General features: G+C 42.2%; 1 pseudogene; it reads right to left on the bottom strand.

Annotated features, from left to right (window-relative positions):
- LOC127922836 (G protein-coupled receptor 137Ba-like) overlaps positions 1 to 14,436 on the bottom strand; it is a 43,378-nt pseudogene that overhangs the window by 17,422 nt on the left and 11,520 nt on the right.

Genomic DNA, 14,436 nt, shown 5'->3' with positions numbered 1-14,436 from the left:
GTATAGAACAGTAAGGTTCAGAAGACAGAGGACAGAGGGACTATAGAGTATAGAACAGTAAGGTTCAGAAGACAGAGGACAGAGGGACTATAGAGTATAGAACAGTAAGGTTCAGAGGACAGAGGACAGAGGGACTATAGAGTATAGAACAGTAAGGTTCAGAAGACAGAGGACAGAGGGACTATAGAGTATAGAACAGTAAGGTTCAGAAGACAGAGGACAGAGGGACTATAGAGTATAGAACAGTAAGGTTCAGAAGACAGAGGACAGAGGGACTATAGAGTATAGAACAGTAAGGTTCAGAGGACAGAGGACAGAGGGACTATAGAGTATAGAACAGTAAGGTTCAGAGGACAGAGGGACTATAGAGTATAGAACAGTAAGGTTCAGAGGACAGAGGACAGAGGGACTATAGAGTATAGAACAGTAAGGTTCAGAAGACAGAGGGACTATAGAGTATAGAACAGTAAGGTTCAGAGGACAGAGGACAGAGGGACTATAGAGTATAGAACAGTAAGGTTCAGAGGACAGAGGACAGAGGGACTATAGAGTATAGAACAGTAAGGTTCAGAGGACAGAGGACAGAGGGACTATAGAGTATAGAACAGTAAGGTTCAGAAGACAGAGGACAGAGGGACTATAGAGTATAGAACAGTAAGGTTCAGAGGACAGAGGACAGAGGGACTATAGAGTATAGAACAGTAAGGTTCAGAGGACAGAGGACAGAGGGACTATAGAGTATAGAACAGTAAGGTTCAGAAGACAGAGGACAGAGGGACTATAGAGTATAGAACAGTAAGGTTCAGAGGACAGAGGACAGAGGGACTATAGAGTATAGAACAGTAAGGTTCAGAGGACAGAGGGACTATAGAGTATAGAACAGTAAGGTTCAGAGGACAGAGGACAGAGGACTATAGAGTATAGAACAGTAAGGTTCAGAAGACAGAGGGACTATAGAGTATAGAACAGTAAGGTTCAGAGGACAGAGGACAGAGGGACTATAGAGTATAGAACAGTAAGGTTCAGAGGACAGAGGGACTATAGAGTATAGAACAGTAAGGTTCAGAGGACAGAGGGACTATAGAGTATAGAACAGTAAGGTTCAGAGGACAGAGGGACTATAGAGTATAGAACAGTAAGGTTCAGAGGACAGAGGGACTATAGAGTATAGAACAGTAAGGTTCAGAGGACAGAGGACTATAGAGTATAGAACAGTAAGGTTCAGAAGACAGAGGGTCTATAGAGTATAGAACAGTAAGGTTCAGAGGACAGAGGGACTATAGAGTATAGAACAGTAAGGTTCAGAGGACAGAGGGACTATAGAGTATAGAACAGTAAGGTTCAGAGGACAGAGGGACTATAGAGTATAGAACAGTAAGGTTCAGAGGACAGAGGACAGAGGGACTATAGAGTATAGAACAGTAAGGTTCAGAGGACAGAGGGTCTATAGAGTATAGAACAGTAAGGTTCAGAAGACAGAGGGACTATAGAGTATAGAACAGTAAGGTTCAGAGGACAGAGGGACTATAGAGTATAGAACAGTAAGGTTCAGAGGACAGAGGACAGAGGACTATAGAGTATAGAACATTAAGGTTCAGAGGACAGAGGGACTATAGAGTATAGAACAGTAAGGTTCAGAGGACAGAGGACAGAGGGACTATAGAGTATAGAACAGTAAGGTTCAGAGGACAGAGGGACTATAGAGTATAGAACAGTAAGGTTCAGAAGACAGAGGGACCATAGAGTATAGAACAGTAAGGTTCAGAGGACAGAGGGACTATAGAGTATAGAACAGTAAGGTTCAGAGGACAGAGGGACTATAGAGTATAGAACAGTAAGGTTCAGAGGACAGAGGGACTATAGAGTATAGAACAGTAAGGTTCAGAGGACAGAGGGACTATAGAGTATAGAACAGTAAGGTTCAGAAGACAGAGGACAGAGGGACTATAGAGTATAGAACAGTAAGGTTCAGAAGACAGAGGACAGAGGGACTATAGAGTATAGAACAGTAAGGTTCAGAGGACAGAGGAATATAGAGTATAGAACAGTAAGGTTCAGAGGACAGAGGGACTATAGAGTATAGAACAGTAAGGTTCAGAAGACAGAGGACAGAGGGACTATAGAGTATAGAACAGTAAGGTTCAGAAGACAGAGGACAGAGGGACTATAGAGTATAGAACAGTAAGGTTCAGAGGACAGAGGGACTATAGAGTATAGAACAGTAAGGTTCAGAGGACAGAGGACAGAGGGACTATAGAGTATAGAACAGTAAGGTTCAGAAGACAGAGGACTATAGAGTATAGAACAGTAAGGTTCAGAGGACAGAGGGACTATAGAGTATAGAACAGTAAGGTTCAGAGGACAGAGGGACTATAGAGTATAGAACAGTAAGGTTCAGAGGACAGAGGACAGAGGGACTATAGAGTATAGAACAGTAAGGTTCAGAGGACAGAGGACTATAGAGTATAGAACAGTAAGGTTCAGAGGACAGAGGGACTATAGAGTATAGAACAGTAAGGTTCAGAGGACAGAGGGACTATAGAGTATAGAACAGTAAGGTTCAGAGGACAGAGGACTATAGAGTATAGAACAGTAAGGTTCAGAGGACAGAGGACAGAGGGACTATAGAGTATAGAACAGTAAGGTTCAGAGGACAGAGGACAGAGGGACTATAGAGTATAGAACAGTAAGGTACAGAGGACAGAGGGACTATAGAGTATAGAACAGTAAGGTTCAGAGGACAGAGGGACTATAGAGTATAGAACAGTAAGGTTCAGAGGACAGAGGACTATAGAGTATAAAACAGTAAGGTTCAGAGGACAGAGGACAGAGGGACTATAGAGTATAGAACAGTAAGGTTCAGAGGACAGAGGAACTATAGAGTATAGAACAGTAAGGTTCAGAAGACAGAGGGACTATAGAGTATAGAACAGTAAGGTTCAGGGGACAGAGGACAGAGGGACTATAGAGTATAGAACAGTAAGGTACAGAGGACAGAGGGACTATAGAGTATAGAACAGTAAGGTTCAGAGGACAGAGGGACTATAGAGTATAGAACAGTAAGGTTCAGAGGACAGAGGACAGAGGGACTATAGAGTATAGAACAGTAAGGTACAGAGGACAGAGGGACTATAGAGTATAGAACAGTAAGGTTCAGAGGACAGAGGGACTATAGAGTATAGAACAGTAAGGTTCAGAGGACAGAGGACTATAGAGTATAGAACAGTAAGGTTCAGAGGACAGAGGACAGAGGGACTATAGAGTATAGAACAGTAAGGTTCAGAGGACAGAGGACAGAGGGACTATAGAGTATAGAACAGTAAGGTTCAGAGGACAGAGGACAGAGGGACTATAGAGTATAGAACAGTAAGGTTCAGAGGACAGAGGACAGAGGGACTATAGAGTATAGAACAGTAAGGTTCAGAGGACAGAGGAACTATAGAGTATAGAACAGTAAGGTTCAGAAGACAGAGGGACTATAGAGTATAGAACAGTAAGGTTCAGGGGACAGAGGACAGAGGGACTATAGAGTATAGAACAGTAAGGTACAGAGGACAGAGGGACTATAGAGTATAGAACAGTAAGGTTCAGAGGACAGAGGGACTATAGAGTATAGAACAGTAAGGTTCAGAGGACAGAGGACAGAGGGACTATAGAGTATAGAACAGTAAGGTACAGAGGACAGAGGGACTATAGAGTATAGAACAGTAAGGTTCAGAGGACAGAGGGACTATAGAGTATAGAACAGTAAGGTTCAGAGGACAGAGGGACTATAGAGTATAGAACAGTAAGGTTCAGAGGACAGAGGACAGAGGGACTATAGAGTATAGAACAGTAAGGTTCAGAGGACAGAGGACAGAGGACTATAGAGTATAGAACAGTAAGGTTCAGAGGACAGAGGGACTATAGAGTATAGAACAGTAAGGTTCAGAGGACAGAGGGACTATAGAGTATAGAACAGTAAGGTTCAGAGGACAGAAGACAGAGGGACTATAGAGTATAGAACAGTAAGGTTCAGAAGACAGAGGGACTATAGAGTATAGAACAGTAAGGTTCAGGGGACAGAGGACAGAGGGACTATAGAGTATAGAACAGTAAGGTACAGAGGACAGAGGGACTATAGAGTATAGAACAGTAAGGTTCAGAGGACAGAGGGACTATAGAGTATAGAACAGTAAGGTTCAGAGGACAGAGGACAGAGGGACTATAGAGTATAGAACAGTAAGGTACAGAGGACAGAGGGACTATAGAGTATAGAACAGTAAGGTTCAGAGGACAGAGGACTATAGAGTATAGAACAGTAAGGTTCAGAGGACAGAGGGACTATAGAGTATAGAACAGTAAGGTTCAGAAGACAGAGGACAGAGGGACTATAGAGTATAGAACAGTAAGGTTCAGAGGACAGAGGACAGAGGGACTATAGAGTATAGAACAGTAAGGTTCAGAGGACAGAGGACAGAGGGACTATAGAGTATAGAACAGTAAGGTTCAGAGGACAGAGGACAGAGGGACTATAGAGTATAGAACAGTAAGGTTCACAGGACAGAGGGACTATAGAGTATAGAACAGTAAGGTTCAGAGGACAGAGGACTATAGAGTATAGAACAGTAAGGTTCAGAGGACAGAAGACAGAGGGACTATAGAGTATAGAACAGTAAGGTTCAGAAGACAGAGGGACTATAGAGTATAGAACAGTAAGGTTCAGAGGACAGAAGACAGAGGGACTATAGAGTATAGAACAGTAAGGTACAGAGGACAGAGGGACTATAGAGTATAGAACAGTAAGGTTCAGAGGACAGAGGACAGAGGGACTATAGAGTATAGAACAGTAAGGTTCAGAGGACAGAGGGACTATAGAGTATAGAACAGTAAGGTTCAGAGGACAGAGGGACTATAGAGTATAGAACAGTAAGGTTCAGAGGACAGAGGGACTATAGAGTATAGAACAGTAAGGTTCAGAGGACAGAGGGACTATAGAGTATAGAACAGTAAGGTTCAGAGGACAGAGGGACTATAGAGTATAGAACAGTAAGGTTCAGAGGACAGAGGACTATAGAGTATAGAACAGTAAGGTTCAGAAGACAGAGGGACTATAGAGTATAGAACAGTAAGGTTCAGAGGACAGAGGACAGAGGGACTATAGAGTATAGAACAGTAAGGTACAGAAGACAGAGGGACTATAGAGTATAGAACAGTAAGGTTCAGAGGACAGAGGACAGAGGGACTATAGAGTATAGAACAGTAAGGTTCAGAGGACAGAGGGACTATAGAGTATAGAACAGTAAGGTTCAGAGGACAGAGGGACTATAGAGTATAGAACAGTAAGGTTCAGAGGACAGAGGACAGAGGGACTATAGAGAACAGTACACTACATGACCAAATGTATGTGGACACCTGCCTGTCGAACGTCTCATTACAAAATCAGGGGCATTAATATGGAGTTGGCTGCCACCCATGGCTGCAATAACAGCCTCCACTCTTCTGGGAAGGCTTTCCACTAGATGTTGGAACATTGCTGCTATAACAGCCTCCACTCTTCTGGGAAGGCTTTCCACTAGATGTAGGAACATTGCTGCTATAACAGCCTCCATTCTTCTGTGAAGGCTTTCCACTAGATGTAGGAACATTGCTGCTATAACAGCCTCCATTCTTCTGTGAAGGCTTTCCACTAGATGTTGGAACATTGCTGCTATAACAGCCTCCACTCTTCTGGGAAGGCTTTCCACTAGATGTAGGAACATTGCTGCTATAACAGCCTCCACTCTACTGGGAAGGCTTTCCACTAGATGTAGGAACATTGCTGCTATAACAGCCTCCACTCTTCTGGGAAGGCTTTCCACTAGATGTAGGAACATTGCTGCTATAACAGCCTCCACTCTTCTGGGAAGGCTTTCCACTAGATGTAGGAACATTGCTGCTATAACAGCCTCCACTCTTCTGGGAAGGCTTTCCACTAGATGTAGGAACATTGCTGCTATAACAGCCTCCACTCTTCTGGGAAGGCTTTCCACTAGATGTAGGAACATTGCTGCTATAACAGCCTCCACTCTTCTGGGAAGGCTTTCCACTAGATGTTGGAACATTGCTGCTATAACAGCCTCCACTCTTCTGGGAAGGCTTTCCCCTAGATGTTGGAACATTGCTGCTATAACAGCCTCCACTCTTCTGGGAAGGCTTTCCACTAGATGTAGGAACATTGCTGCTATAACAGCCTCCACTCTTCTGGGAAGGCTTTCCACTAGATGTTGGAACATTGCTGCTATAACAGCCTCCACTCTTCTGGGAAGGCTTTCCACTAGATGTTGGAACATTGCTGCTATAACAGCCTCCACTCTTCTGGGAAGGCTTTCCACTAGATGTAGGAACATTGCTGCTATAACAGCCTCCACTCTTCTGGGAAGGCTTTCCACTAGATGTAGGAACATTGCTGCTATAACAGCCTCCACTCTTCTGGGAAGGCTTTCCACTAGATGTAGGAACATTGCTGCTATAACAGCCTCCACTCTTCTGGGAAGGCTTTCCACTAGATGTAGGAACATTGCTGCTATAACAGCCTCCACTCTTCTGGGAAGGCTTTCCACTAGATGTAGGAACATTGCTGCTATAACAGCCTCCACTCTTCTGGGAAGGCTTTCCACTAGATGTTGGAACATTGCTGCTATAACAGCCTCCACTCTTCTGGGAAGGCTTTCCCTAGATGTTGGAACATTGCTGCTATAACAGCCTCCACTCTTCTGGGAAGGCTTTCCACTAGATGTAGGAACATTGCTGCTATAACAGCCTCCACTCTTCTGGGAAGGCTTTCCACTAGATGTTGGAACATTGCTGCTATAACAGCCTCCACTCTTCTGGGAAGGCTTTCCACTAGATGTTGGAACATTGCTGCTATAACAGCCTCCACTCTTCTGGGAAGGCTTTCCACTAGATGTAGGAACATTGCTGCTATAACAGCCTCCACTCTTCTGGGAAGGCTTTCCACTAGATGTAGGAACATTGCTGCTATAACAGCCTCCACTCTTCTGGGAAGGCTTTCCACTAGATGTAGGAAAATTGCTGCGGGGACCTACTTCGTTTCAGCCACAAGATCATTTGTGCACAAGAATATTAGGGCACTGATGTTGGGCGATTAGGTCTGGCTTGCAGTCAGCGTTCCAATTCATCCCAAAGGTGTTCGATAGGGTTGAGGTCAGGCTCTGTGCAGGCCAGTCAAGTTCTTCCACACCGATCTCAACTAACCATTTCCTTATCGACCTCGCTTTGTGCACGGGGGGCATTGTCATGCTGAAACAGGAAAGGGCCTTCCCAAACTGTTGCAACCGAATCGTCTAGAATGTCATTGTATGCTGTAGCGTTAAGATTTCCCTTCACTGGAACTAAGGGGCCTGAACCATGAAAAACAGTCCCAGACCATTATTCCTCCTCCACCAAACTTTACAGTTGGTACTATGCATTGGGCAGGTAGCGTTCTCCTGGCATCTGCTAAACCCAGATTTGCCTGTCTGACTGCCAGAGGGTGAAGCGTGATTCATAACTCCAGAGAATGTGTTTCCACTGCTCCAGAGTCCAATGGCGGTGAGCTTTACACCACTGCAGCCAATGCTTGGTATTGCACACGGTGATCTTAGGCTTGTGTGCGGATGCTCAGGCTATGGAAAACCATTTCATGAAGCTTCCAGAGGCAGTTTGGAACTCAGTAGTGAGGAGGACAGACGATTTTTACGGGCTACGTACTTCAGCACTCGGTGGTCCCGTTCTGTGAGCTTGTGTGCCTGCCACTTCGCGGCTGAGCCGTTGTTGCTCTAGACGTTTCCACTTCACAAAAGCAGCACTTACAGCACTAGCAGGGTAGAAATTTGACGAACTGACTTGTTGGAAAGGTGGCATCCTATGATGGTGCCATGTTGAACGTCACTGAGCTCTTCAGTAAGGCCATTATACTGCCAACGTTTGTCTATGGAGATTGCATGGCTGTGTGCTCGATATTATACACCTGTGAGCAACTGGTGTGGCTGAAATAGCCGAATCCAGTAATTTAGAGGGGGTGTCCACATACTTTAGTATGCATAGTGTCGGTAGGATGGAACATTATTGTATGTTGAATGGTGCTTAGTGTTTATTAAATCGTACCTGTATTTCAGAAGCTCTGGTGCATGTTTCGATTTTGCCTTGAACACAACCTGTAGAAAGACAAATGCCCTTTAAACCTCACAGATATTCTACTGTATCACATGTTCTGTGTTTCTCTGTTGAAAGGGATGAGAAAAAACAAGGCTTTCTCACTTCTGCTTTCTCTCTGTCCTAAAGACACCAAACATTCCTTTGAAACCGCTGAGTTCAAAGAAGTAGAACGGCCTTAAGCTACATTACAGTTGCTAGGCTTCACAGCAATACCAGTTGGAGTGTCTCTTGACCCTGCTAGAGCCACTAACATCTGCTAGAGCCACTAACATCTGCTAGAGCCACTGACATCTGCTAGAGCCACTAACATCTGCTAGAGCCACTAACATCTGCTAGAGCCACTAACATCTGCTAGAGCCACTAACATCTGCTAGAGCCACTAACATCTGCTAGAGCCACTAACATCTGCTAGAGCCACTAACATCTGCTAGAGCCACTAACATCTGTTAGAGCCACTGACATCTGCTAGAGCCACTGACATCTGTTAGAGCCACTAACATCTGTTAGAGCCACTGACATCTGCTAGAGCCACTAACATCTGTTAGAGCCACTAACATCTGCTAGAGCCACTAACATCTGCTAGAGCCACTAACATCTGTTAGAGCCACTAACATCTGCTAGAGCCACTAACATCTGTTAGAGCCACTAACATCTGCTAGAGCCACTAACATCTGCTAGAGCCACTAACATCTGCTAGAGCCACTAACATCTGCTAGAGCCACTAACATCTGTTCGAGCCACTAACATCTGTTCGAGCCACTAACATCTGCTAGAGCCACTAACATCTGCTAGAGCCACTAACATCTGCTAGAGCCACTAACATCTGCTAGAGCCACTAACATCTGCTAGAGCCACTAACATCTGTTAGAGCCACTAACATCTGTTAGAGCCACTAACATCTGTTAGAGCCACTAACATCTGCTAGAGCCACTAACATCTGTTAGAGCCACTAACATCTGTTAGAGCCACTAACATCTGTTAGAGCCACTAACATCTGTTAGAGCCACTAACATCTGCTAGAGCCACTAACATCTGTTAGAGCCACTAACATCTGTTAGAGCCACTAACATCTGTTAGAGCCACTAACATCTGCTAGAGCCACTAACATCTGCTAGAGCCACTAACATCTGCTAGAGCCACTAACATCTGTTAGAGCCACTAACATCTGCTAGAGCCACTAACATCTGTTAGAGCCACTAACATCTGTTAGAGCCACTAACATCTGCTAGAGCCACTGACATCTGCTAGAGCCACTAACATCTGCTAGAGCCACTAACATCTGCTAGAGCCACTAACATCTGCTAGAGCCACTAACATCTGTTAGAGCCACTGACATCTGCTAGAGCCACTAACATCTGCTAGAGCCACTAACATATGTTAGAGCCACTAACATCTGTTAGAGCCACTAACATCTGTTAGAGCCACTAACATCTGCTAGAGCCACTGACATCTGCTAGAGCCACTAACATCTGTTAGAGCCACTAACATCTGCTAGAGCCACTGACATCTGCTAGAGCCACTAACATCTGCTAGAGCCACTAACATCTGCTAGAGCCACTAACATCTGCTAGAGCCACTAACATCTGTTAGAGCCACTGACATCTGCTAGAGCCACTAACATCTGTTAGAGCCACTAACATCTGTTAGAGCCACTAACATCTGTTAGAGCCACTAACATCTGTTAGAGCCACTGACATCTGCTAGAGCCACTAACATCTGCTAGAGCCACTAACATCTGCTAGAGCCACTAACATCTGCTAGAGCCACTGACATCTGCTAGAGCCACTAACATCTGCTAGAGCCACTAACATCTGTTAGAGCCACTAACATCTGTTAGAGCCACTAACATCTGTTAGAGCCACTAACATCTTTGGACAAAAATGAATGGCAAGTCATTGGCATCGGACAAACCATATACACATTGGCCAATACCACCCAATTCGGCGTTGATTCATGCAAAGTGTATTGCAAATGCCATATGGTAATTGCCAGTTGTAACACTTTAAAAATTCAACAGGGGGCAAATGCGCTCCACCGGGGTTTTTCATATTGGAGATGTAACCCAAGTCAATGTCCAAAAGTAAAATTTTGAAAAAATGAAATTTTTTTTGTCAAAAACTTATCACCCCTTAAAAAAGTGCTTTCTGGACCGTTTTTCGAAATTCTTTCGATTTTTTGTCAATTACACATGTGTAAGAACTGTATGAATATACTTTTGTCCAATTTTATTATCATAATTTTTTTTTTTTTTATATGCGCATAAGGAATATGTTTTGTCCAATTCCAATATGATTTCATAGGAAGTCAAAAGTCAAAAGTCAAAAATGTCAAAATTTTGTAAAAACTTCACACACCCATAAAAAGTGCTTTCTGGACCGTTTTTCGAAATTCTTTCGATTTTTGTCAATTACACATGTGTAAGAACTGTATGAATATACTTTTGTCCAATTTTATTATCATAATTTTTTTTTTTTTTACATGCGCATAAGGAATATGTTTTGTCCAATTTCAATATGATTTCATAGGAAGTCAAAAGTCAAAAGTCAAAAATGTCAAAATTTTGTAAAAAACTTCACACACCCTTAAAAAGTGCTTTCTGGACCGTTTTTTGAAATTCTTTCAATTTTTTTGTCAATTACACATGTGTAAGAACTGTATGAATATACTTTTGTCCAATTTTATTATCATATTTTTTATATATTTTTTTAAATTGTGCATAAGGAATTTTTTTGTGGGCCAAATGACATAAGAAATTTGACATGCTCAAAAATCCTGCAGAAATGCAAAATTGACTGGCCTGATGAACTCGGGATGGCCGGGCAGTGATAGTTGTTCCTTTCCATCACTCGTTGTGTTGACTTCATCATGTCCATTTTGTGATGTTTTTTCACTATATAATCATATTGCAAGTGCACGTGCATTTGCAATATGTTTCAATGTGCATTTACCATATGAAATTTGACCTTGCTCAAAAATGCAAAATTGACTGGTCTGATGAACACAGGATGGCCGAGCAGTGATAGTTGTACATTTCCATCACTCGTTGTGTTGATTTCATCATCTCCGTTAGGTGATGTTGTTTCACTATAGAATCATATTGTAAGTGCACGTGCATTTGCAATATGTTTCAATGTGCATTTACCATATGAAATTTGACCTTGCTCAAAAATGCAAAATTGACTGGTCTGATGAACACAGGATGGCCGAGCAGTGAGAGTTGTACCTTTCCATCACTCGTTGTGTTGATTTCATCATGTCCATTTGTTTATGTTTTCTCACTTTTGCAAAGTCACTGTGCATTTGCAATATGGTTCAATGGGCAGGTACCATCACGAATTTGTCATGCTATAAAATCCTGCAGGAATGTGAAATTGACTGGCCTGATGAACACAGGATGGCCTGGCAGTGATAGTTGTTCCTTTCCATCACTCGTTGTGTTGATTTCATCATGTCCATTAGGTGATGTTTTTCACTATAGAATCATATTGCAAATGCACGTGCATTGTTGTGCAACTGGTAACCCAAAAATAAAAATATGGTTGTAAATGCATTTACCGGGACGCCTATTGTCCATGCCCGCTATGGGAGTACCCTACTACGGCCCTCTATCTATGGAGTCCGTCCTGAGTGCTTTATGGACTGTTTAAAATATTCTGATGGATACGCATGTTGTGCAACTGGTGATTGAAAATAGGCACCTGGTAACCCCCCAAAAAAATATGCTTGTAAATGCATTTACCGGTCATTCTGATATTAATGCTCGCTATGGGAACACAGGATGGCCGGGCAGTGATAGTTGTACATTTCCATCACTCGTTGTGTTGATTTCATCATGTCCATTAGGTGATGTTTTTACACTATAGAATCATATTGCAAGTGCACGCGCATTTGCAATATGTTTCAATGTGCATTTACCATATGAAATTTGACATGCTCAAAAATGCAAAATTGACTGGTCTGATGGACACAGGATGGCCGAGCAGTGATAGTTGTACATTTCCATCACTCGTTGTGTTGATTTCATCATGTCCATTAGGTGATGTTTTTCACTATAGAATCATATTGCAAATGCACGTGCATTTGCAATATGTTTCAATGTGCATTTACCATAAATAAAAATTTGGTTGCTAAAAATGCAAAATTGACTGGTCTGATGAACACAGGATGGCCGAGCAGTGATAGTTGTACATTTCCATCACTGAGTTGTGTTGATTTCATCATGTCCATTAAAATGTTTTTCACTATAGAATCATTGTGCAAATGGTGCATTGTTGGCAACTGGTAACCCAAAAAAAAAATATGGTTGTAAATGCATTTACCGGTCATTCTGATATTAATGCTCGCTATGGGAACACAGGATGGCCGGGCAGTGATAGTTGTACATTTCCATCACTCGTTGTGTTGATTTCATCATGTCCATTAGGTGATGTTTTTACACTATAGAATCATATTGCAAGTGCACGCGCATTTGCAATATGTTTCAATGTGCATTTACCATATGAAATTTGACATGCTCAAAAATGCAAAATTGACTGGTCTGATGGACACAGGATGGCTGAGCAGTGATAGTTGTACATTTCCATCACTCGTTGTGTTGATTTCATCATGTCCATTAGGTGATGTTTTTTCACTATAGAATCATATTGCAAGTGCACGTGTGCAACTAAACATTTGCAATATGTTTCAATGTGCATTTACCATATGAAATTTGACATGCTCAAAAATGCAAAATTGACTGGTCTGATGAACACAGGATGGCTGAGCAGTGATAGTTGTACATTTCCATCACTCGTTGTGTTGATTTCATCATGTCCATTTGTTTATGTTTTCTCACTTTCATATTGCAAAGTCACTGTGCATTTGCAATATGGTTCAATGGGCATTACCATCACGAATTTGTCATGCTATAAAAATCCTGCAGGAATGTGAAATTGACTGGTCTGATGAACACAGGATGGCCGAGCAGTGATAGTTGTACATTTCCATCACTTGTTGTGTTGATTTCATCATGTCCATTAGGTGATGTTTTTTCACTATAGAATCATATTGCAAATGCACGTGCATTGTTGTGCAACTGGTAACCCAAAAATAAAAATATGGTTGTAAATGCATTTACCTGGTCTGACGGACACATTGTCCATGCAGTGATAGTTGTACATTTCCATCACTCTTGTGTTGATCTATGGAGTCCGTCATGAGTGCTTTATGGATGTTTAAAATATTCTGATGGATACGCATTGTTGTGCAACTGGTGATTGAAAATAGGCACCTGGTAACCCAAAAATGAAAATATGGTTGTGAATGCATTTACCGGTCATTCTGATATTAATGCCCGCTATGGGAACACAGGATGGCCGGGCAGTGATAGTTGTTCATTTCCATCACTCGTTGTGTTGATTTCATCATGTCCATTAGGTGATGTTTTTCACTATAGAATCATATTGCAAGTGCACGCGCATTTGCAATATGTTTCAATGTGCATTTACCATATGAAATTTGACATGCTCAAAAATGCAAAATTGACTGGTCTGATGGACACAGGATGGCCGAGCAGTGATAGTTGTACATTTCCATCACTCGTTGTGTTGATTTCATCATGTCCATTAGGTGATGTTTTTCACTATAGAATCATATTGCAAATGCACGTGCATTGTTGTGCAACTGGTAACCCAAAAATAAAAATATGGTTGTAAATGCATTTACCGGTCATTCTGATATTAATGCTCGCTATGGGAACACAGGATGGCCGGGCAGTGATAGTTGTACATTTCCATCACTCGTTGTGTTGATTTCATCATGTCCATTAGGTGATGTTTTTACACTATAGAATCATATTGCAAGTGCACGCGCATTTGCAATATGTTTCAATGTGCATTTACCATATGAAATTTGACATGCTCAAAAATGCAAAATTGACTGGTCTGATGGACACAGGATGGCCGAGCAGTGATAGTTGTACATTTCCATCACTCGTTGTGTTGATTTCATCATGTCCATTAGTTGATGTTTTTTCACTATAGAATCATATTGCAAGTGCACGCGCATTTGCAATATGTTTCAATGTGCATTTACCATATGAAATTTGACATGCTCAAAAATGCAAAATTGACTGGTCTGATGGACACAGGATGGCCGAGCAGTGATAGTTGTACATTTCCATCACTCGTTGTGTTGATTTCATCATGTCCATTAGGTGATGTTTTTTCACTATAGAATCATATTGCAAATGCACGTGCATTGTTGTGCAACTGGTAACCC

Source organism: Oncorhynchus keta, unplaced genomic scaffold, assembly GCF_023373465.1.
Source record: "Oncorhynchus keta strain PuntledgeMale-10-30-2019 unplaced genomic scaffold, Oket_V2 Un_contig_2735_pilon_pilon, whole genome shotgun sequence".
Taxonomy (NCBI): domain Eukaryota; kingdom Metazoa; phylum Chordata; class Actinopteri; order Salmoniformes; family Salmonidae; genus Oncorhynchus; species Oncorhynchus keta.
This window is presented reverse-complemented; position numbering and strand designations above follow the sequence as displayed.